The 22,637-nt window shown below is 41.3% G+C and overlaps 1 long non-coding RNA gene across 1 annotated transcript in view; it reads right to left on the bottom strand.

Annotated features, from left to right (window-relative positions):
- Positions 1-463: 463 nt before the first annotated feature.
- The window catches only part of LOC117756001, a 28,777-nt gene continuing 6,603 nt past the window's right edge, over positions 464-22,637 (bottom strand). The window contains exons 2-6 of the long non-coding RNA XR_004612709.1: positions 19,303-19,307; positions 13,658-13,667; positions 5,982-5,992; positions 1,484-1,487; positions 464-475 (exon numbers count right to left, since the gene is read on the bottom strand). This is a non-coding gene — a long non-coding RNA (uncharacterized LOC117756001). The remainder of the gene's footprint in view (positions 476-1,483; positions 1,488-5,981; positions 5,993-13,657; positions 13,668-19,302; positions 19,308-22,637) is intronic.

Below are 22,637 nucleotides of genomic sequence, written 5' to 3' on the forward strand. Positions count from 1 at the left end.
GGTGAATAGTCAAATTGTTATTTTAGAGAGATCATTTCGTGTTTATTTACCCTCTCCCACAGTCCCTTTTTCATCTGTTACCTTGAATTTATTCTCGTTATGCTGTTGCCCTTTGTTTTTTCTACCCTCACTTTTTACACTTTGCTTTTGTTTTCTTTCTCCCTTCTTTATTAACTTGTGATAAAGAACGAGTAGCATTCATATTGTCTTGACAACCTCGGAGGAACTCTGGAGAGCTTTCCCTTCACACCTGAACAACGCCGGGGGAGGTGGTAGGCTGCAGCACATCCACACCGGTGTCTGCCTTTATCACCAAAAGCCTTATTGACCTCTTTGTCTGTGTCTTCTATGTGTGTGACACCGCTTTTTCAACCCGGGGATATTTGTGTCCGTTTTTTCAGTTTTTACATCTGTTGCGTGTTCAAATTATCATTAACCCCCCCACCTGCTCGCGGTGAATCTTATTGAGGACCTCCTGCATGAGATCCATGATGGGGGGGGGGCAGGTGGAGAAAGTCAGCAGAAACTCGTACATTTGCGTTCACACATACAGCCCATACACTGAACTCCGGAGGATCTCTCTCCGGAGGATCTCGGGAGTTCAGTGCATGTCTGAAAACAGCTTTAGATGTACAAACTCTTGGGATAGGAATCACTGACCCTCAGATCATTGGACGACCCTCTCAACCACAGCCCCTGTTTGATGAGGAAATGAGACAAAACACAGTAAAGTATCATCAGCTGTATGCACTGAAGTTTATACACTGTATCACTCTACTGCAGTGATGTAGACCTGTCCTCTAGGGTGTCAGAACACTGTGACATCACTGTTGGGCGTGACACGGCTCTCAGGGTGACGATGTGGTACCCATCAGACTCCAGTGTACTTTCTGTTTAGTGCTAATCAGAAGATCGAGAGGCAACATGAAACATAGTTCACAGAAAGATACTAATTTGCCAGGAATGATAATACAAAGATATTCTGCATTTGCTGAAAACTTTACAACTTGAATTGTTAAATTGACTTCACGAACGTGCGGGTATAGAGAGAATAGTTAGTGACTGGATAGAGAGAAGTCAAAGAACTGATGTTTATGGTGACAGACGCAGGCGCAATTCCATAAAGGCTTGGTCAGTTTGTCTGTTGCTAGCTAGCTTGTAGCATACTGTACATAACATCAGTGCAGCTGCTACATTGGCTGTTTGGGGTGAAGAATAAGTAATTGAAATCTAATAGGAAACTAAGGTAAACCTACAAGTCTGCGCGTGAGAAAGAGAAGAGAGTTTTTCTAGAGAAAAGCCAACATATCCACCTCAGCAAAGTTACACACAAGTAAAAGAGGAAAGAAAGACAACGATTTCATCCTGCCTGTCAGTTAACTCTGTTAACTCTCTCTAAATGAAGCAGAGGATTTTCAGAGAATACTGTACATGACCTCAGTTTCTGCTCATCCAAGACAAATCCTTTCACATGACGTCACACTACACTCACAGAATTGTTTTGCCTAATATGATAACTTTAGGTTTTTAAATTACCTATACAATTTTAATACCTTAATACATAAATTCAATTTAAAGGGTCAGATTTAACGAGTAAACAGTTTTCTATCATATTGAGTTGATGTAAATAAATAATAAATACATTTTACATACATTTTAAATATATCAAATAATTATACATCAAATAGCATTTTAGGGAAAAAATAATCAATCAAATTTAATTTGTATAGCCCATATTCACAAATCACATGTGAGGGATCCCTCTCCCAGGACGTACAGAAGTGCAATAAATGTCACGTGTAAAATTATAATTTTACAACATTCATGAGAAAAGAGAGTGTCTAACATAAATGAAGAGGGGTATCAATGTTTAAAGGGATACTTTACCCAAAAAGGAAAATTAACTCATTATCTAACTACAATGCCGATGGAGGGGTGGGTGAAGCCCCGACATTCAAATTCGACACGAAACGATATCATTTACACCAGGTTTTTAGTCTAATCATCCACTGTTAGCCTCCTCCTAGTTACTACTGCAGCAACTGCAGTTCTCACGAGAACTAATGAGTATTACGAGAACTCGTCTTTGCCCCCGAGTGTTATTTGGACTCAAACGCTTCACCAACCCCTCCATCGGCATTGTGGAGAGTAGATAATGAGTGAATTTTCATTTTTGGGTGAACTATCCCTTTAAAGTATTTATACAAAAAGCAAATGTCCGACAGAGATGAAGGGAGCAGTAATGACAATTATAAGGATAGAGGTATTGCCAATTATGGCAGTTTGTTTGAGTAGACATATTGTATAGCTAAGCGATCTAGTTCTAATCAAAATCCAGGATCATGATCCATGAAGTGGCTGCAGCTGTGATCCTGGATCTGCAAACGATAAAGCACAAGGACTCTGACAATCTCGACCTATAGCAGTATAGCTAAGAGCTGGTCCAAGACCGACTTGAATGAGCTCTGACTCTAAACTTGTTCAATCTTTTGCTGTGTTTTATTTCTTTCACCATAAGTACTTTTAACGTAATGTTTTAAGGCAATGTCGGATGAGTGTGACAGGTTTGGAGATTGAATGAAAAGCATTTGAGCTTAAATACAGACGTTGAGCTGAATGAAAGTCAAAGTACACGGCCTTGTTTTGGCATCGTGTCGCTGCCTCGATCGGAGCGTGCTGCCTATAGATGTTCGAGCTCTGCTGCTGCTGTCAAATATTTTCAGGCTTCACAGATTCATAATGTCAAGCTAATCACTGTGAAACAGGAGAGATTTGCGCCATAGTGTTCAAGCGTAATGAATGTGAGATATTCGTCTTCTGGAGAAGAAAAGAGACGCAATGAAATGAGTGAATGACGTCAGCTGAGTGAGAGGCCCTTTGAGGAAAGCTATAACAGCTTGTTGTGTGTGTGTGTGCCAAGCGGAGAGTGGCTCCTGTATTATTGATTGGCTATCGTTAGAGAATGAGATTGAGAATGACAGGTACAATTTAGAGTCTGACGACAGACACGCACAGGTTTCACAATATGAATATGCACAGTTATTAATTATTGGTGCATGTGTGTGTCTGTGTGTACATTGTAATGTCGTGTTTTTATGTTGAATGAATGTAACGTGTGTACAGCATGTCTGATTTTTTGTGTGTGTATTAATACTGCTCCAGATTGATGTGCACCGTTTGCATGCCACTTACAAATCAATGTAAATATTATATGTCCTGCACACAGTACATGTATGTAACTTGTGAAGTCACGTAGAAGTAGAATGTAGACAGTGGAGTGCGTCAGAGTTGCGAGTGGGGGAGACGTATGCGTGCTGTGTCAACATGCAACTGCTAATGGCCTTTAAATGCATAATGAGATGGGAACATTTCAGTCAACTGGGATTTAAATCTGCAGAAGAGGAGTTGGTGTTGAGAGAGAAGTTTGGATTGGAAACAGCAAGGAAAGAGAAAATGGTAAATGATTGCTTAAAATAAAAACAGGGGTCCCTTAAATACAATCCTTTAAAAAACTGAATGTTTTTTAATCCAGCTGTGAACCTCACCGCGTCTTGCAATGTTCTCCAAAGCAATTTTCAGACATGAACTCTGGAAAATGTGCGTGTAATGGGGTTTCCCTTCAGCATATGAAGAACCCAGCAAGAGATTCTCCAGTTCAGATGGGTTCACAAGAACTGAGAAATCTCCGGAGTGTTCAGGTGAGGGGTGACGCAGCATGCAGCATGCAGGAGGCAGGAGGCAGGAGGCAGGAGGCAGGATGCAGGATGAATTCCACTACAGAGATCAACTGTTGTTTACAGCACATCAACACGAGCGTTGGCCTCTTCTATGTGTATGGCCCCTCTCATCCTGAGATATTTGGATTCTCTTTGTTAGTTTTTTTCAGTTTTACTTTTAAAATATTCACAATTTGGTCTATGTACTTACATTCACAAATTCAACAAAGGGCCAGTGTCCTGATGACACTGATGAGAACTCTTTTGATCAAACACTTATCCAGAACAAGCGGATCATTCAATTTATACCACTGTGTTACAAATGGTCATTATTTGACCAACCGTACTGTGTACTCCAGTTGAGTCCAAAGAACCGGACCAATATTGAGGAATCATACACTGTATAGGAACTGTGAAGCTGGTTTCTAATACAAATTTACTCATATTACACACTGATCTGACTTATTGTTCATGTGAAAATCAAAATACAGTGGTGGGATAGAGTGATGGTTTCAGTTGTTGAAAAATCTAAAAGCTGAAGTGACTAGAACAGCCCTCAGAAGAGATTAAGGACCCAACAGTCCCCTTGAAGCACAACATTTCACACATTCATAGGTATCAGTTCCTTATGCCTGTTTTTTTTTCCATCAAGATCCATGAATTATTCCCTGGGAAAGTGGTGTAAATGTCTGAAAATGTCCTTGCCCCAGGTTTCATGGTAATCTGAAACAAACCTCACTATCACGGCTGCATACCCCGATCGCTACTGCGCAGGCTCCAAATGACATCATCAGTGCAAGATGGCAGGATTTCTGTCAGAGATATTTTGACCTCATTTCTGGATAGTGGGAGGACGTGGAGACGTGTCGTCCACCTTAATGTACTGTTTATGTTCATTACCAATATATTGTGCACTGTTGTAATTGCACTGGTATGTCTCTACATAAGTGTCCTTGTTAGGGGGCCCTCTCATTGTGTTCTGCTCTTCTGAATATACTGGCTTTAAATGAATTGTCTCACTAAGTTATTTCATCGTCGTGGAAAGTTTTTGCAAACTTTGACAAAGTGCACCGTGAATCGTTAGTGACTCTCACAGGATCCTCTCTGGAAATATTCTGCGCTGCTTGAGACGGATACAGGCAGTTATTTCTGTCACATTGGGAGCCAATTAAATCCAACTGTAAGTGTTTAACATTTTGCTGGAGCATATTCCCTTCTCGCCTCAAACAAGCGCACAAAATAACCAGCTCGGAAACACGAGGTGTCACAATACCAAATATATAAAAGAAGTAAACTTTTCCATGCTGTTCACATTACTCTGATTTGACCCATAAATGAACCAGCACAGACAAGCCTTGATGTATCTCACTGTACTGGGACCTCGCACTGACTCAACATGTTAGATTAACGCAGCGAAGCTCAAAAAGACTTTCAAGAAGTTTTGCAGCAGTTTTCTGCAGCAGGTCTGTTTTTCTCGGATTTTCTAATTCTTAAAAGTCTGGGTATAGAATAAATCAAACTTCATTGTCTCTTTCTAATAATACATATGCATACACAAACACAGTTTTACCTTTTCTGCTTAGAGTGTTGGGTCGGGTACTTCCATTCAGCATTTCGAAGCTGCATGTAGTTTTACCGCTCATGAGAATGAGGTAAACAAGCAACTGACAATGATGATTTTGCAATTCAACATCCTGTGCTATAACTGCACGGCAACATTGTGGATGGATTATCCTTTTTTCACTTATGTTGCCAGAATGGGAATTAAAAGAGGCTTTATGAGCTATAAACTGATATTTGCCAACATTTAAATTAAATCCCTTTCTTTGTTCCTTACTCTCTCAACACCTATCCTGCTCCACTTGAAAATGAATTAATAAATCATTGTCTCATTAACTTTCAGACATCGGTATATTACTAGTTTAACAGGAATACTATCATTCTCTGCTGTCTCGTTATATTGTGTTTTACATGATCTGTCACTGAGTCCTAACCAGTTGGGCTAAATGCTGGAAAACAGTGCAGAACAAAAAACACAGCTAAAGTTTTGCGAGTATCTCTTTGCAATTGGTGGCAATGATGTAAGACCTTTGGAAGAATTACAAATAGTAATCCTGTGAAAAGAGACAGAAAGGGAGGTGCCAGGAGGTGGCGTTCAGAGACTCGTGGGAGGAGGATATCTGTTCATTGGGGGCTCAGGAGGTAGAGCAGGTCGTTAACTAACCAGAGTGTCAGCGGAAGTGTCCTTAGGCAAGATACTGACACCCCAGTAGTGCCTTGACAGCTGTGCCAGCACTGTAAGAGTGATGTGGAAGAAATGGCAGCACATAGATGCACTGTATGAATGTGTGTGAATGGCAGAACTGTACTGTATAGAGCTTTGAGTGGTAATCAAGGCTAAAAAAGCCCTTGAATACAGATCATTTACCATTAACTATGAACTTATTAAAGTTACTGATTTGGTACAAATATTTAAAGAAAAAAACATGGCACTAGTTAAACAACAGTAAAGATTTGGGGCAGTCACAACCAACTAAGCATCTGGATGAATAAATAATCTTTCCACTGCACAATAGAAAATATTTTTTGACTTTTGACTGAAGGTAAATATGGTAGAATAATGAACAGTTCCTATTGACTGTTGTGTCGCCGACCAGGGCTATTACTCCTATGAACCAGTGGGGGAAGGCTAATAAAGAGTGAGGAGAATGAGTGGATGGATGAATTCACCAATGAGACACTAGACCAGTGGTCGCCAACCTGTCGATCGCTATCTACCGGTTGATTTTTACAGTCTTCACCGTTGATCCCCGTCAATCTCTGGACTCACTGGCTGCCGTTGCACCGCAGATCGGCTGTGTGTCGGTTGTCTGTTGTTCACACGCGCTGTGTGTCCGCTACTGGCGGCGGAGCTGCTGGTTTATCTACTGCATTTCCTTCAATACAAGTCGGATTATGTACTAAACTAAATGTCAGGACTCTACGGTATGAAGATGTGCATCTTCCAGTCTGTCGATAACAATCAAAGCCCCGTAGAACAAATGAATGGATTCAGAAGGTGAAACGCTGGAGTGCTTTTACTTTGAAACGGGTTCAGGAAGTGTTGAAAATATGTTTGTGACATAAACAGATAAACATTGTGTTTCACAGAAGAATAAACATAGAAAATTATCTTTTACTGGAGTTTTAATGTTTATCTGATGAATTTATGGCACAAACATAAATGGTTGCAACACTTTCTGTATGCGTTTCAAAATAAAAGGATTCCAGTGTTTCATTTGACCAAATCCATTCTTTTTTTGTGAAATATTTGAAGGAGCAGAAGATTTTATAGTACTGGTATTTATTTGAGGACACAGGAAAGGAAATAGTCACATTTATGGCCATATTCAAGTCAAAGCCTATATGTAAAAACATTGTGCTGCAGTAGCAGAACTCTGCAGAACATATTGTTGAACTGAAGCTTAAGTATATATATTAATGTGAATATTGTGCATTGAATGGATAAAGTTGCACAACTGCCTCTCTTTGTGTATATTAATGCTCGTACGTTCAGCCTTTAACAGAAATTGCAAAAAATTATAAATATGACCCTCCTAAGTGGGTTTTTTCGGGGTGGTAGATCTTGGCTTACGTTTGGAATCGAAAAGTGATCCTGGGCTCGAAAAGTTTGGTGACCACTGCACTAGACTATGTATGCACCTCTTATCTGTCAATGTACATGTTCAGTCTGTAATGACAGTATGTGTACACATGTGTGTATGTGTGTCGCTGCAAGTCGACTTCTGTGCTTGTGCGTTTAGCTACAGTGTGTGTGTGTGTGTGTGTGTGTAAATCGTGTGGGTATGTGACTGTATAGCTATTAGTATGACAGATTGACACGGGCTGGAATTGGATTATTTAGCAGCAGGACTGATTAATTACTCGCCTCAATTAGCATGGCCCCTCATTAGTGTGTGGGTTAGCTTTGTGACTTCCTGTGTCTGGAGTAGACAATGTCTCCACATCTCACACGTCCCTCCCTGTCTCCGTCTGTCTCTCCTGATTTGTTCAGCTCTCCGTCTCCTCTAACACAGTGTTTTTGACTCGTCCTTTCCTCCAGTGTGACTCCAACCAACATCTGTTAATCAACTTTGTATGTGTAAGTGATGTCTATTTATCCATGTGTAAGGCCACCACTGTGTGTGTTAACTTGTTTGTGTCCCTATTCTCCTTTCTAATTAAGGTGATGGTGTGTGAAATCCCTAATTGCTGCCTCTTTGACCCAGCTAAGGCTTTAAGGGGATGTTTTTGTCTGTGTGTGTGTGTGTGTGTGTGTGTGTGTGTGTGTGCATGGGCAAGCATATGTGCATGAGTCAGACTTGGAAAGAATAAGTTCAATTAAATGTAGCTTTTGAGCAACTCCTGCCAACCTTGTATCTACAGTGTCAGCTTGCCTGTGAGAAGCTTCATTCATTCCAATAAGGATGAAAACAAAGGAATGCATTTGACGACGTCCTCATTCACTTGTTTAAGCTGGCGTCATGGAAAGAGTGGATTCTATCACATGGCCTCCTTTCTTACTATTTACTCTTGATTAGAACTGATTAGTGCAAAGCCATTTTCAAATTCGGAATGTTTGCAGCATGAGTAGTGTATTAGCATGACCAGTTGATCCATCACAATATATTACTAAAATATATGAAGGAATATAAATATATTCTAATGCTCGGTGTCAGATCCAGGAAAAAACACGAGAAGTAAGAAGCCTTGTTCAACAGTACAGATAAATGCATCGCACTGATTCGAGCTGTGTTGGGGAAGCTCCTTCAAACTGCTATTTTTAAATGGAGGTGGTAGAATAGCTTGCTCCTGGAAACATTCATGATTATGAAACTTGGCTACTCAAAAGCTACTAATGTAGTCAAAGGAATCCCACTCAGGTGAATTTGAGTGTTCCAGCTGATAGGACTGTCACTCTCTGTAAAAATCCAGTTTGACATGACATCCAGTTTGTTTAGATGACTTTGACGAGGTTGAAGAATTTTGCTCCGCTCGTCTCCTCCTCCCCTTCCTCAGTTGGGTGGAAAGCTAATAGGTGAGCCTGCGTATTTGCAGCGTTGCCACACAGGTAGAAGACACCAACAAAGACGTCAAGAGAGTTTGTGTGAAAAAGAGCCAATGCCGGTGATGATGTGAAGTAAAAACATGACCACTGCAGCAGAATTTCTACATTATGTCCGTACCCAATTCTGCAGGTCATGTCCGAAAACATCTCACGTAAATATAATTGCTCCACCCAACCTCAATCTCAGCATAGCTCTTATCAGCCACAAGTGAAAACATCTACAGTATGTGGGTGTGCAGGACTTTGAAACTACTGGTGTCGCTACATGTACCATCCCTACTTCCCAGCACTATTCATGTATTCATGTACAAAGCAATCAAGAGTTTGAAATTCATCATATCCTAAGATTTAAAATAACTTGCACTCCTGCCTCTGTAACTCTGAGTTTACCAGGATCCATCCTCACTTGTGACTGGAAGCCCCCGTTATCAGCTCAGCTGCTACAGCCTGTTTCAAAGCCCTGTGGTTGAAGATAGCAAAAGCCACAGAGGCAATCATGATGTGATGATTCTGTTGCACAGAGGTGGCTGCAGAGAACAGTGTAGACAGAGCCTATCGGCCTAGTGCTGTACTGACCTGAAAGAAACACATCCAACAAGCAACTTACACCTTCACAAACAGCAACCTTACAGTGTAATGAATCACGGTCCAACAGAACAAACTAGATCATCAGCACTAGAGTACATTTGTACGTGTACAACTTTACTGTAGCTTGGAAAGTGGTACCAGTAATGACAGTATGACTTCAAAGCTGCACGTGTCACTACTCTGGCATAAACAATGGAAAAAGTTGCATTTTGTGGTTCTTTCAGCTCATTGTTTTGGTTTTACAATCTGCAAACTGGTCCCATTTACCCTCGTGTGGAGCCTCAGCAGGAAGCTCTCTTCCGCCAGTAAACTCCAATAGATCCTTTTCAGGTTACCTTCCCAGCTTGAAGGCATACACACTGTTATAAATTATAAATATCTGTTGCACAAAATGAAGCATTTAGCAGCTGGAGAGATCTCTCCAAGAGGTCTCTCTCGCTCCGTTGTGGTGAAGGCCCCACAAGGTCATCAGGGGAAAATAAACGTTTCTGTATATTCACTTCATGCTTCTTCCGTTTCTACTTCTCATAGCGCCAGTGAGATGAGAACAATCAAACTTGCTTTGTAAATACCTGTGTTTTTGCACAAACTGTAGTGTGACCATGTCAGGAAAGGAAAAGTCATCACATCATCTTTGGAGATAAATAGTGAGAATTTTTTTTCTTTTTTAATAATCAGCCCATTAGAAATACAAAATAAGGCACACATGAAATAACATTACAGAAACAAACAGAAACCAACAGTTATGAACTACTTATGAAGTGCTTATATATTAAGTGATTATATATTCACACAATCATATACGTGTATATAATAACATATTATATATATATTTTTAATTACGAGGTAAAAGGTTGATATTATTCCTGTATTGGACATTTTGCAGGTACAAAAAGAGGGTTCAGTTTTAACACCTTACATTTATGGATAAACAGATCTGAATTCTTAGAACTGAAACATAACACACGTCATGCGCGTCAGTGAAGCCTTCAGCCAATCAGAGCAGAGTTGTGATGTCACAGAGGTGCTGCAGCTGGAGGAGAGCAACTGCATGGTCTGACTGCAGCCGGCTCACTTATGCAATGTTTTAAGGTCACCTGACCTGGTGACGTTTTGCAGCGCTGGATGAAGCCGGAAAAAAATTCTAGCCAGCATGCATCAAGTCAAATGCACCTATAGACACTCCCAACTGCTTGCTGATTGGGCCTTTCGGTCACCACGTAAGCTTCCCTGATTCGTCAAGCTCCTATTACATTAGCCCCATCTGGATGAAAACAACCAGCATTATCCTTGGCTACCAATGTAGAACACAACAGGGATAATCAATTACAGGCAATGCTGACGCAGTTGTCTTTGCCTAACAGCTGTTGTTCAGTTAAATTCTGTATTTTACAATTATAAAACTGTTTATATGGGTAGGAGAAGAACTACTATTCAAGCAATCCATGTTCACCGGCACACACATGCCCACAGTGCAAGTGAGTGGTCACATGATGTGTGTTAATGGACAGTGATTAAAACTGATCGGAGTCAAAACACCCATGTGAACAGGTCGTTTTAGTTTGAAAATGCTGTTTTCAATGAAAACCTAATAGTATGGATGTAGCCTAATACTTTAAAGATCTTAACTGTAGCGGATTCTACCCCATCAAGACCAGGGAGCTAGGAATTACACTTATATTATCATATTACATATCATATTACATGAAAATAACAGTATGTTACCAGGCTGTTGATTACTTTATATTGCTTCTTGACTTGCCTTCATTTACTGCAGATTTATCGGCATGATTATGTAATTTGGTTTTCATTGTGAGTAATCCCTGCAAAGTGTGCCAAATATTTGGAGGGGAGGATGCAAACAGTTTATTTGTACATCTAATACAATTCACTGAGACTGAAAGTCTTTGTGGGGAATTTAACTGCATGTGTAATATCTGGTGAGGGAGAGGTATTAATCAAAGCAGGTCTTAATCAGACATCTGTTCAGAGACTGCAGATCTGACAGCTAGAGGGAGAAGTCGGGCAAAGCAAACTCAGAGCATTCCCAGAGAATGGTGAAAAGGTTTTTTTTTAAATATTGAACCTGTGAATAATGTGAACACAGCAGCTCAACAGAAAAACAACATTTTAGATCTTTGGAGAAGCTGTGACTCACAGCCAGTCAACCCTATGGATGTATACTGAATAGAACCCCCACCCCCTGCATGGCCAGGACCAGGGTTCAACCTATTTTCTGCTTCTACCACAGCACACATCTATAGTCCTAAGTGCACTGTATGTAGATTTGAGCTGAATGCTAAACTTTCTGTTGAGCCGCACAGAGGCTCAACTCCACAACAAAGGCAGAAGGACAAATTCTGTGTAGTAGGAGATAACATTTCCTATCTGTCTCTAAATATTTACTGTAGCATCCCAGGTTGGTTATTACTGCATCTCTTATGCAGTTTCCTTAGAATATTGCAGCTCATAAATCTCTGTAAGACACACACACACACACACACACTTAAAGGCAAACAATGGCACTGTGAATACTTTAACATTAAAGCACACATACTTATGTCAATAATAGATACAGCAAAGCAGCCTATCAATCAAAGCAATAGATAAATGCAAAAAAGACATGCACTAACACACACAGACACACACTCGTTGGAAAAAAACACATACACACTCCAAGTGGTGACAGCCTTACAAAGTGGGTTATTCTGGCAGATCGTCGCTTGTTCATTGTGGCTGAATTAATTCATGTATGGATGAACAGATGGATATATGTATGGATAAAAAGATGGATATTTGTATGGATGAATGGATGATAGCTTAATGTGTTGAACATAGAAAGAGGGAAGTATGAACACAGAGCGAGAAAGAGAAGTCATTTGACAAAATAGCTAATGAACTGCATTAACTGTGGATCATCCAGAGCGAGGGCCAGACAAACACAGAGAGCGAGGGGCAGAGAGTGGGAGTGTGACAGGATGCAAAAGAGAGAAGGCAAAGCGAGATGGTGAGAGACAGACGAGGAGATGAAAAGAGCGGGGGAGAGGTTGGAGATGTGGATAAAGATCAGACATGAACCGTGTTTTTTTTTTCTTCTAACCTTGTGTCCGTGTTTCCTGGATCCGTCTGCCTCTGAGCTACTTGTTGCCTGGGACTAACTACACTCTCTGTGTGCCTTTGAATCAAAGCTGCTGGATCTTCACACTTATCTCTGTAGCTTTAACCACTTTGCTATGAAACACAATTATCCATTAAGTTTAGCTGTTTTAGTCGAATTATTTTTGTGTCACATGCAGTGCTTTAAAGATGAGCAAGCCACAGAAGACTAAGGCATCAAATATAATGGCTGACATCTTATTCTGTATTTGCTCAGTTTTGCTCGTTAGTGTTACTGTGATCTTCACAGTAAGGAAAAGTTCCTTGGTTATAGGGGCAAGCTGATAGTGACATTTTATTGCACCCTCTGCTGGATCACAGGGCAAACTAGACTGTCAGACTTTTGTACTTGTTGAAAGTGAATATCAAACAGATCAGATCAAATATTGACATTTCTTCCCATGTTTGTGTGAATGTTTCGAGTTTCAAATTAAAAAGTTAAAGCCCTCCCTGACACACATGGCTTTGTCCACCACAGCAGATCCGGGGCCAGTTCGGAGACCAGACAAATCCATTGCTGGTCTAGAAGGTGTGAGGGTGTGATTATCGTGACCCCTTGTGATCGGAACACACTTTACCGCTCTGTGTGCAAAAGACAATATGTGTGATGGGGTATCTGATGACACTGTGTGTGTGTGAGTGCGTGTGTCGGTGTGTGTGTGTGTGTGTCATGTGAGCGCGAATGAGAGTTAGAAACTCAGCGGGCAGATCATTATGTGTTAATCAGTGTTGATAATTTGGAGGTGGCTACAAACAAACCAACATGGGCCAAGCAGAGAAGAAGAAGAAGAATGCAACTTAAGGCGATAATGCACCTTGACATTGGTTGCCACCGCCTAATAAACCAAACAAAGAAGAAGAAGAAGTTTAAATTGTAGAGGGTCAGCGAAATCAGCTGAGTCTGTGTCGGTGTGCCTGCATGACAGCCTCATTAGGACCAGGCTATTGTCCCTATGAGGTCTACTGGTCCTGACAGGGTCAGTGTTTATACTGGAAAAGGTCCTTAAGAGGGGAAAAAAACAAGTGCACACACACACACACATTCCATATGTCCAAAATTCACTTTCACACACTTCACGCTTGAAATTACAGTAAGAAGACTCACCTTTGAATAACTGGAACGTGTCAGTCAGTCATGAAAGGAAGCATGGGTCTGTCCATTCATTCTCTCAACAATGGAGTAACCTGCTTAGCAATGCTTCCAGATACTGCAGCCCGGACAGGGAAAAGTGGATTAGATGCGCTTTTCTTCACTTCTTGATATGATTTGCATTTAGGCTCTGGTAAATCTCCTCAAGGAACATATGTCTGCACACGTGGCCACATGTGGTCCGTGGCAGATTGGATCCAACGATGCTGACAAAATTTCAACATCAAGGTTTCACAGCATTTGGTGTTATCCCCTCTACAGGCAGCACTTTCTCTGAAAAGCCAGTAAAAGCGACACACTGTGTGGTCATTCTCCCAGTAGCTTGCTTTGTAACAACCCCAGAAAAGAAGATATAAATACATTATAACCTCCTCACACATCATGACAACACATTTATGCTCCTTTCGTCTCTATCGGACATTTTCTTTTGTAGAAAATACACTGATACACCTCTCCACAGAGGGATCCCTCAGACACTCTCTGAGGTTTCATAATTTTTTCCCGTTAATAGGATTTTTTTAGGTAGTTTTTCATTACTGTTGTAGAGGGTTAAGGACAGAGGATGTCACACCTTGTTCAGTCCTATCAGACAAATTGTGATTTGTGAATATGGGCTAATATTGAGCAGAGGTTTTTTCAGAAAGAACTTCTGTTCATTGTCCTTTGAATTTCACTCCCACCAAGAAGTGAAGTCATGTTGACAAAGACATCTCATCCTGTGGCAGGACCGGAAACACTCATGTAAGCATCTCTCCACTTGTCTTATCATGATGGATATGCTTCAGTCCCTCTGTATGACTTGTTAGGGCTGCCTCCACCATATTGTTTATTGGTTTTGCAACAAACCTTACATGTATCACATCCAGCATCCATTTTTCTCCTCTAACCAAAGTTAATATCAATCTTTAGAGAGTCGTGAAATGTTGCCGGACATGACAAACTGGATAGGTATCAATTTTAGCGAGGTAGCATGGAGGGAGAGATGGTTTGCAGGAGGTAACAACTGTACAGTGTGAAAGTGAAGGAGCATAACCTAATCATGCACATGTCGACTACAGAAATTCTGATGACTGTAATATAGCCTCATTCATTTAATTACAGACAAAATAAATCTGTCTATAACCTAATTTCACGATTTTATCCAGGCTTCAAAATCCTGTGATTTCAGGTTTTTCACAACACTAATATGCAGAATCTAGACTGTGGTTGCACATCAGCCCTACAATGATGTTTTTTCATAGTATGGAGGTTTTTTCTTTATTCAACATTGTGCTTTGGAGAGCAGAACCTGAGCTTTCATCAATTGTTGTAATTGCATTTAAAAAATTGAATTAGCACTTGCCTCTGTTTTCTTCTGTCTAGCTCGTACCTTTTGCTGTTTGTACTGTTTCCGTTTATAGTTGCTAGCAAGCTCATGGAGAAAGATGGGGAAAAAACATATATGAAGTAATTGTGCCTTATTTTATAAACAAGAAATGACTTTTGCTTGAGCTTCAGAGGCGTTGGTTTATTGACTTAGGTTGACTTAGGTTACCTGGTAGTTTATCCAGTAAAAGATGGGTTCATCCCTCACTGAGCTGTGTAGCGTATATACACATGAGATCAATCTCATCTTCTAAATCTTGGCAAGAAAGTGTTTCTCCTGTAATGTTGAGCTATTCCTTTAACTTTGTGAGTCATCAGCATAAAGCAGTTGAACTGATGCACAAACTTGGGCATAACTAAAACTTTCCTTCTAATTTCTTTAAAGGTTCAGTGTGTAGAATTTAGTTCAGTTCTTCAGTTTTAGTTTGTCCAGTTGGGACTACTGTCAAAAACATAGAGAGGACCCACTCCCGATGTAAATATACCATATTCAATTATAAAGGGCCCATTCTAGGGTAAATAAAACAACAATTTGTACAATACTGAAAACATCACTGGGATTATTTTATATAAAATTTCTGCCAATAGATCCCTTTCACCTAAATCTTACATCCTGGACCTTTTGAAGTACAATCACCAAAACCTTAAGCTCAGCACTGTCTCTCTTGTTTAAAGAGCAATCTCCAGTCAGCAGGATTCCCACTGTATTTAAACCGTGTTGGCCAGTAGAGGCTGACAGTTCCCGTGTTAACAAGCAGCGGTTTCTGATGACTTACCGTGGCGCTGTAATGGTTTAATGTTACAGTGAAATTATACAAGCAGTCCCTCTGAAATTGTGAAATTGTTCATTCAGCTTTTTTTTGGCAAAAGGAAACTCTACACATTCAGTGCTTTTGAATGAGCAGAGAACACATTTATGCTGTGCCTGCATTCCTCTGTCTCGACCACACAAACCATTCAGTCTACCTTCCTCCTCTCCCTGATATCAGCCGCTTCCTTTCTCTTTTCTCTGATGTTTTTCCTCAGCTCCTCTCCTCTTTCACCTCTTCACCCGCCCTTCTCTTCCCCTCTTTGTCTTGTCTGTTTCTCCTCCCTCCCTCGTTTTCCGTCGCACTCCTATCCCCTCTTCTCCTCCTCTGGCTGCTTTTTCTCTCCCTGCTCACTTGTTCGCCGGCTCCCTCCCTTCCCCGCTCCCTCCCCTCATCTCTCTCTGCATTGCAGTATCTGTGTCAGCCATCGGCAGAATGGGCTGTCTATGGTGTGTGAGAGTGTGTGTGGACATGCACGTATTTGAGCGTTCGTCCAAGCGTTTGTGTGTGTGTGTGTGTGTGCGTTAGATACTGCAGTCCCTCCTAAGCAGCTGGACAGAAACTGAGATGGATAGCCTTTGTTCACCCCACTCTTCTTCTCTCCTCACTCTTTTTCCCCTCTCTTCTATCCTCATTTTTATCACCTTTAATTTCACCCTTTGTTTCATTTGTTTCTCACCTCCTTTCTATTACATACTTTTATATTCTCTCATACCACATTTTACCATCAGTTTGCTTTTTCTTCTCTTAAATTCTTCAATTTCTTTTCTCATTACACCCACTGATCCATTTTCCCTGCTCCTTTTCCCCTGAAATGCTCTGGCAAACATCCTTGTTTTCTGGTTTGACACCTGGCTAACATATGCTCTAGAGACGTACATGACAGCTGATAACTATTTCCCGAAAACGCCCTCTCTCATGACACCCTCACATATCCAGCACTCAGTACGAGACCACCCACAGTGCTCACCAAGTGCGGATAGGCATTGTTTCCCTAAATAGGCACAAACTGCTCTGGCCTCCTGCTGAGAGAGGACTTCAGGACATCAAGTGACCGACTGGCCAGGTTCAGCCTCTTTTGATCAACTGTTCCCCTGCAGTGGAGAACAAGCCACCAGAAACATCTGAGCTCTTCCGCCTCACTGGATCTCGTGCCTCCAGGCAGTCCAGCCTGTTTTTCTCCAGGCATACCCCCCAGATGTGCATACCTCTCCTTTCCATCTGCTACAACACCACTAACGGATAAAGAGAACTGTAGTTACTGTCACTGCTCGGGATTTCTTTCGTCTAACCAGACACAGCAATAACATACAAGTTATAGCTTTAAATAACTACATTTTCCTCCGTCAAATTGTCTACCAATAATGAGCAGCTGTTTCTGACAGGTGCCAGCTCGCAGCCAAACCCATCAGAAACTCAAAAATATATATACTCTCAGGTGCACCTTTCAATGGCAGGTTTCAGACATGAACTCTGCAGTGTGTCCGCACAATTGGGTCCGGACTTGAGGAACGTAGCAGGATATTCTCTGGTCAGACACATTCACAACACAGAAAACGTTCAGGTGAGGTTGATGTAGCAGGCAGAGGCAGGACATGGACGTATACATTCCGCTACGGAGGTCTTACAGCAGAATGACAGCCTGTATCACCAAAAACTCTTATATCGTTGTCTTCCTAAGTTGAGATCTTACAAATGTCATCCATGGGTTCACTCGCTCATGTTAAATCACCCAGAGAATCTCCTAATGTGTTCTCACATGAGCTCGTTCGGACTTTATCCTGAGTCATCACTAGGGGATGGCAGGAAAGCCTCCAGAGCCCCTCTGGAGAATGGCAGTTCAGTGCAGGTCTGAAAGCAGCTAAATACTTGTTCCCAAAACAGCCTGAATTCTTCCTGGCAAGGATTTAACCAACATTCCTCTTAGATCCTGCTGCATGTTGACATGATTGCATCACACGTTTGCTGCAGATTTGTCGGCTTCACATTCATGCTTCAAATCTTCCATTCCACTACATCCTGAAGGTGTTTGACTGGAATGAGAGCAGGTGACTGGGGAGACCACTGTGATACACTGAACTGACTTTTTATGTTGATGGAATGTAATTTGTGACATGGAGCATTATCATGTTGGTAGTAGCCAGTAGAGACTGTTAACTGTGTCGTGAAGTGACGAACATGGTCAACAACAATACACAGATCGGACTTAAACTCCCAGGGGCAGTTGTTCCATTTCCTGCTGCCCAGTGTTGCTAAGGCTTTACCCATTGTTGGAACAAGGCGTTCCTGCCCACAGAATGTTCGACTCACTGGATATTTTTTTGTTTTTCACACCATTCTCAGTAGAAACTCCAGAAACCCTTGGGTGTAAAACTCCCAGGAGATCGGCAGTTTCAGAAACACTCAAACCAGCCAAAATCACTGAGATCACATTTGTTTCATTCTGATGTTTGGAACAACAACCCCTTTACTGTGTCTTGATGATGATATGGTGATTAGATGCATTATAGCAAGGAGGTGTACACTAGTTCATAATAAAGGGGCCACTGAGGGTACATTTGCTCACTTTCCTTTTGTTCTCTAAGAGTATTAAATAGGCCAAACCCCAACTGAAACATAAATAACAATTTACCAGTGTATGTGATACACAGCCTGTGAGGAAGGGTGCACAGATGGACAGGGGTACTATAGAGTCAGTGATGTCACAGTGATGCCATCATGATTATCATGGTTTGGCCTTGGAGGCAATATTTTTTTACAGAATACCTACAAACCAGGAACATGGAGAAAATGTAGGCAGACACAATTATAATGGTAGTTGCAGCATGGGAAATATAGGATATTTCCAAATATCTCTTGTTTTGATTGACATTTCTATTCTCAGAGTTTGGTTTCCATCCAAATGTAGAGTAAAGTTAATGTAAAGTTAAGTAAAATGTAAGTTTTTAATGTATGCACTACTGTGGACTTAGACAAATCCAGATTAATAGTTGATGGTGTATGTCTCCACTCACTGGTTGTTCTATCATCTAGTAATCATCAGTGATAGAATGTGGGGTCATCCAGTCAACAGTTCCCAGTCTGAGTCCTAAAGACCACAGCTTGTCCTTCCTGATCTTAAGGCTTTCACTACTGTCTCTAAAGCTCTGCTGATGGCTTTTCTTTTTCCTGCCCAGGAGGCTGTAGGTTTTTTACAGACATTTGTGCTGCAAATCCCTGCCCCCCACTTCTTTGAGCCCATACAATGCATGTCACACTAGAGATGCACAGATCGGCACTCTGAATCCATACGTATGCTTGACTCATCTGCCCAGCACCCACCCGAAGGAATTGTTTTCTCCAATTTAGAGACCTGCACCTGCATGAACATTCTACTTTGCTGGTGAGGATATGGTAACATGTTACCATTACGAAGGCTGGTTTCAATTAAATTGACAATTATTTTAACAATTATTTTGGGCATGACTTATTAAGTCCACATTGTTGTGGAGGCATTTGCAATTACAATAGTAATAGTAGTTATAGTCAATAAAAACATTGTGCGCCATGAGGCACGGAACGTGAGTGTGTGCATTTGGCAAAATGGTGACAGGATGCGCGTGGTGCATCTAGAAAGAGGGAGAGATTGAAAGATTGAGATGTACGGAGTGTGTTAGCAGCAAGGATTGACTTAACCAACCAGATATTCTTTTCAACTTCCCTTTTCCTTCCCTTTAAGGAGATTGCGCACCGCACAACAGTGTATTGTCACTTTGGGCAGGGCTGACTGCGTGAGGAGAGAGGGGGGCTGTCACAAGTTAAATCTGTAAACTGTCTCCAGTTGTAATTTTTTTTTTTACAATGTCTGGTTATCCCGCCACTAACACACCCAGTAGATCTTGATATCTCCCCATTTTCAGATGCGCATCCGGTCACGTTGAGATGCACTTTGCACGGTGTGCCCTTGGCTAAAAATAGGACCCTGTGTTTTCATTGACGAGCAAACTGCACAAAAAGTTAGACTCCATCTGGCCTCAGTGATAAGCCCGGCTGCGCTGAATGAGCGCTCGCTTGCAGCCCTCGCTGCGGGATGCACAAGATTGTCTTTCTTTATCGTTCACATTTTAGAGAATGTAATTAATGTTTTACACATTAATGATGTATGATTCCACTCACCCAAACCCATCCACACTTAATCAGAAATGTTATTTTCTGCAACCCTACCGACCCAACCTGCGAATCAACTGCGTGGTCTACGGGTATAACTGCAATCCGTGCATCACTATGCCACACCCTTGTACAGCACTCCGACACCATTATGCATATTTATGCTTTTTGTTTCCCTGGCCTCCTATATCCTGTCCTCCCAGAGGACTGTGAGCTCCGGCATGACCAACTGCTTGGATGTTCCTGAGGCCAGCATGACGTCTGGTCTAAAGGTGGTTCCGAAATGTCTTCAGGGAATCTGAGTTCCCAGGTCCACTGTCATCTGCCAGTCATAAGATGTTCTAAGAAAGCATGTTTGATCTTAGATTTTCTCCCGGTCTCACAAATGTGATGCCACAAATTGTTGGTCTGGGAAGATTCATTGTATCAATGGTGCTGCAGATGGACTTAGCTGTTACCTTCAGCACTTGGTTGTGGTGCAAGCAGTAGCGACTCCCCTGCTGCCTCAGTACAGCTGCTAAGAACGGGCCTCAGAGTTCCTCTTCCTTGGGACACAAGGGTCATGTTGGTGCCTCAAATCTGCCTTGACAAGGTTGAATGAGCATTAAAGCATCACAGAAACACAAGGCGTAAGAAGATGATGTGATTAAAAAAGCAGCAGTCAGACCTCAAACAGAGAAACAATGAAGGAAATGTCATGACATTTATGTTTGTTTCATCTACTCATTTGAAGAAGGTTACAGTCTGCTTATCGCTTCACACAGATCTGATTTCATTTGTCATCTCTTTGGTGGAGCCGAAGCTTCAGTGAACCAGTCACATGCTTCAGGTCTGCCATGATTTATTCTGTTACCATTGAACTTTGTCACATTTAACGTTTATCAACACATCAACATCTCTACCTCGACAGAGACTGAACCCCAAACCTTTTACCTGAGATTTCATCCAGGGAGAATTATGCTAAAATTTTGAATACACAATTATTTTTTTGTCCAACACTTTGGACATTCCATCTGAGGGATCTTTCCTCCCAGACAAAACATTGATATTGGATGATTCATAATTGTAAATGTATCTGGTGGCATCTTGTGATATCTGTGCTGTAATTTCTATGAAAGTGCAGGACCATGAATATCTTTGCGATTTCCTTTAATTCCAATGAAGGAAAATGAAGAAAAATTCCAAAAAAATCACCAAAATGTCAAATACAGTACCTCTCCTATGCAGTACAACAATAGGAAGGGGAAAGGTGAGGCGAGAGATGCATCCTTATTTGGAGGGTTCCCCCAAAAGTTGACGTAAGGGTACAGGACTTTCACCAAATGACAATGCAGGCTTCTATATGTAAGGTAATACATTTGTGCAACAATTGTGTGTAGCTAAAACAATAAAATATAGAAAATTTGGCAAATAAAATATTTTGGGAAAGGGCAAGGAAAAGATTGTGAATGCAAAATGCAGCAAAATAACCATCCACCATGTCAAGCTTTCAAAACAGGTACTATAGTATTAACAACCTGCATTTTATCAAGTCCAGAGAAAGTCTTTAGACATTCAGGAAATAAGTAAGTCATCTGTTTTCCTGCAGCTCTCCAACAGTGAAGTTAATTTCATGTCCCATTATTTTACAACTCCTTCTGATTTGGCTCACTGGCTGATACATGCACATGTGGACCTGCTCTAAACATTGCTAATGATTGAGGTAGCACTGTTGTTATAGTCCAGTCAATCTCTCTCTCTCTTCATTACCACACACACACACACACACACACACACACACATCAGGGTCGTTCCTATGTAATGATCATTTACGTCTCATTGGGTGTCAGGGTGTGTTGCCATTAACAGCCACAATGTTTGGCTTTGCTATATAACTGATCATTAAACAGCAGCAGTGTGTGTGTATGTGTGTGTGTGTGAGTGTGTGGAGGGGTGGGGTCAGGTACAGGACACAGTGAGGTAAACAGGTTTTGCCTCTCATTTTAAAAATAGAAACTGCTCTGCCTCTAATACCAGAGCATGGCGAGGCAGACTGTGTCCATAAAATATAAGGACCTACCACCTGCTCACATTTTTGAAATGACGGGGACGGTAAGAAGCCTGGCCTCGGTGGAGCAGAGTGTAAAGTTGAAGTAAATTGGTTGGGTATTAGAGTGCAAGTCAATGTAATGACTCTGTGCGGATTTTAAGATACAGTGTGCTGTAAAGCTTCGAGGCTGCTGGTGGAGTGATGCTCCCTCATCCTCCTGCTGGATTCAGCGATGATTCCTGCAGCAGCGCTCTGGACACTTCTGCAGATTCCTGTGCCCGTGTTAAGACTGAATAATGAAAGTGGTCTTTGGTCTGGATCCTTTTCATTTTTTTAAAGGTGGTACACTATTTTCACTTGCACCATCATCAGACAGGTGCAAATTCTTTTAATTCGTAATAATTTTTGGTTTTAAAGTTAGAAAAAAAGGTGTCGACCAATGAGGAGTGCATTGAACCATACAGTCACTGTGCACATGCTCCTCAGAAGGTCCCATTTTCCAGAGTTGTGAAGTCATTGTTTCGAACTCGGTGTGTTCATGTGCTTTGAAGTTGGAATGTGGAAGAAACAT

Source organism: Hippoglossus hippoglossus, chromosome 22, assembly GCF_009819705.1.
Source record: "Hippoglossus hippoglossus isolate fHipHip1 chromosome 22, fHipHip1.pri, whole genome shotgun sequence".
In the NCBI taxonomy this organism is placed as follows: domain Eukaryota; kingdom Metazoa; phylum Chordata; class Actinopteri; order Pleuronectiformes; family Pleuronectidae; genus Hippoglossus; species Hippoglossus hippoglossus.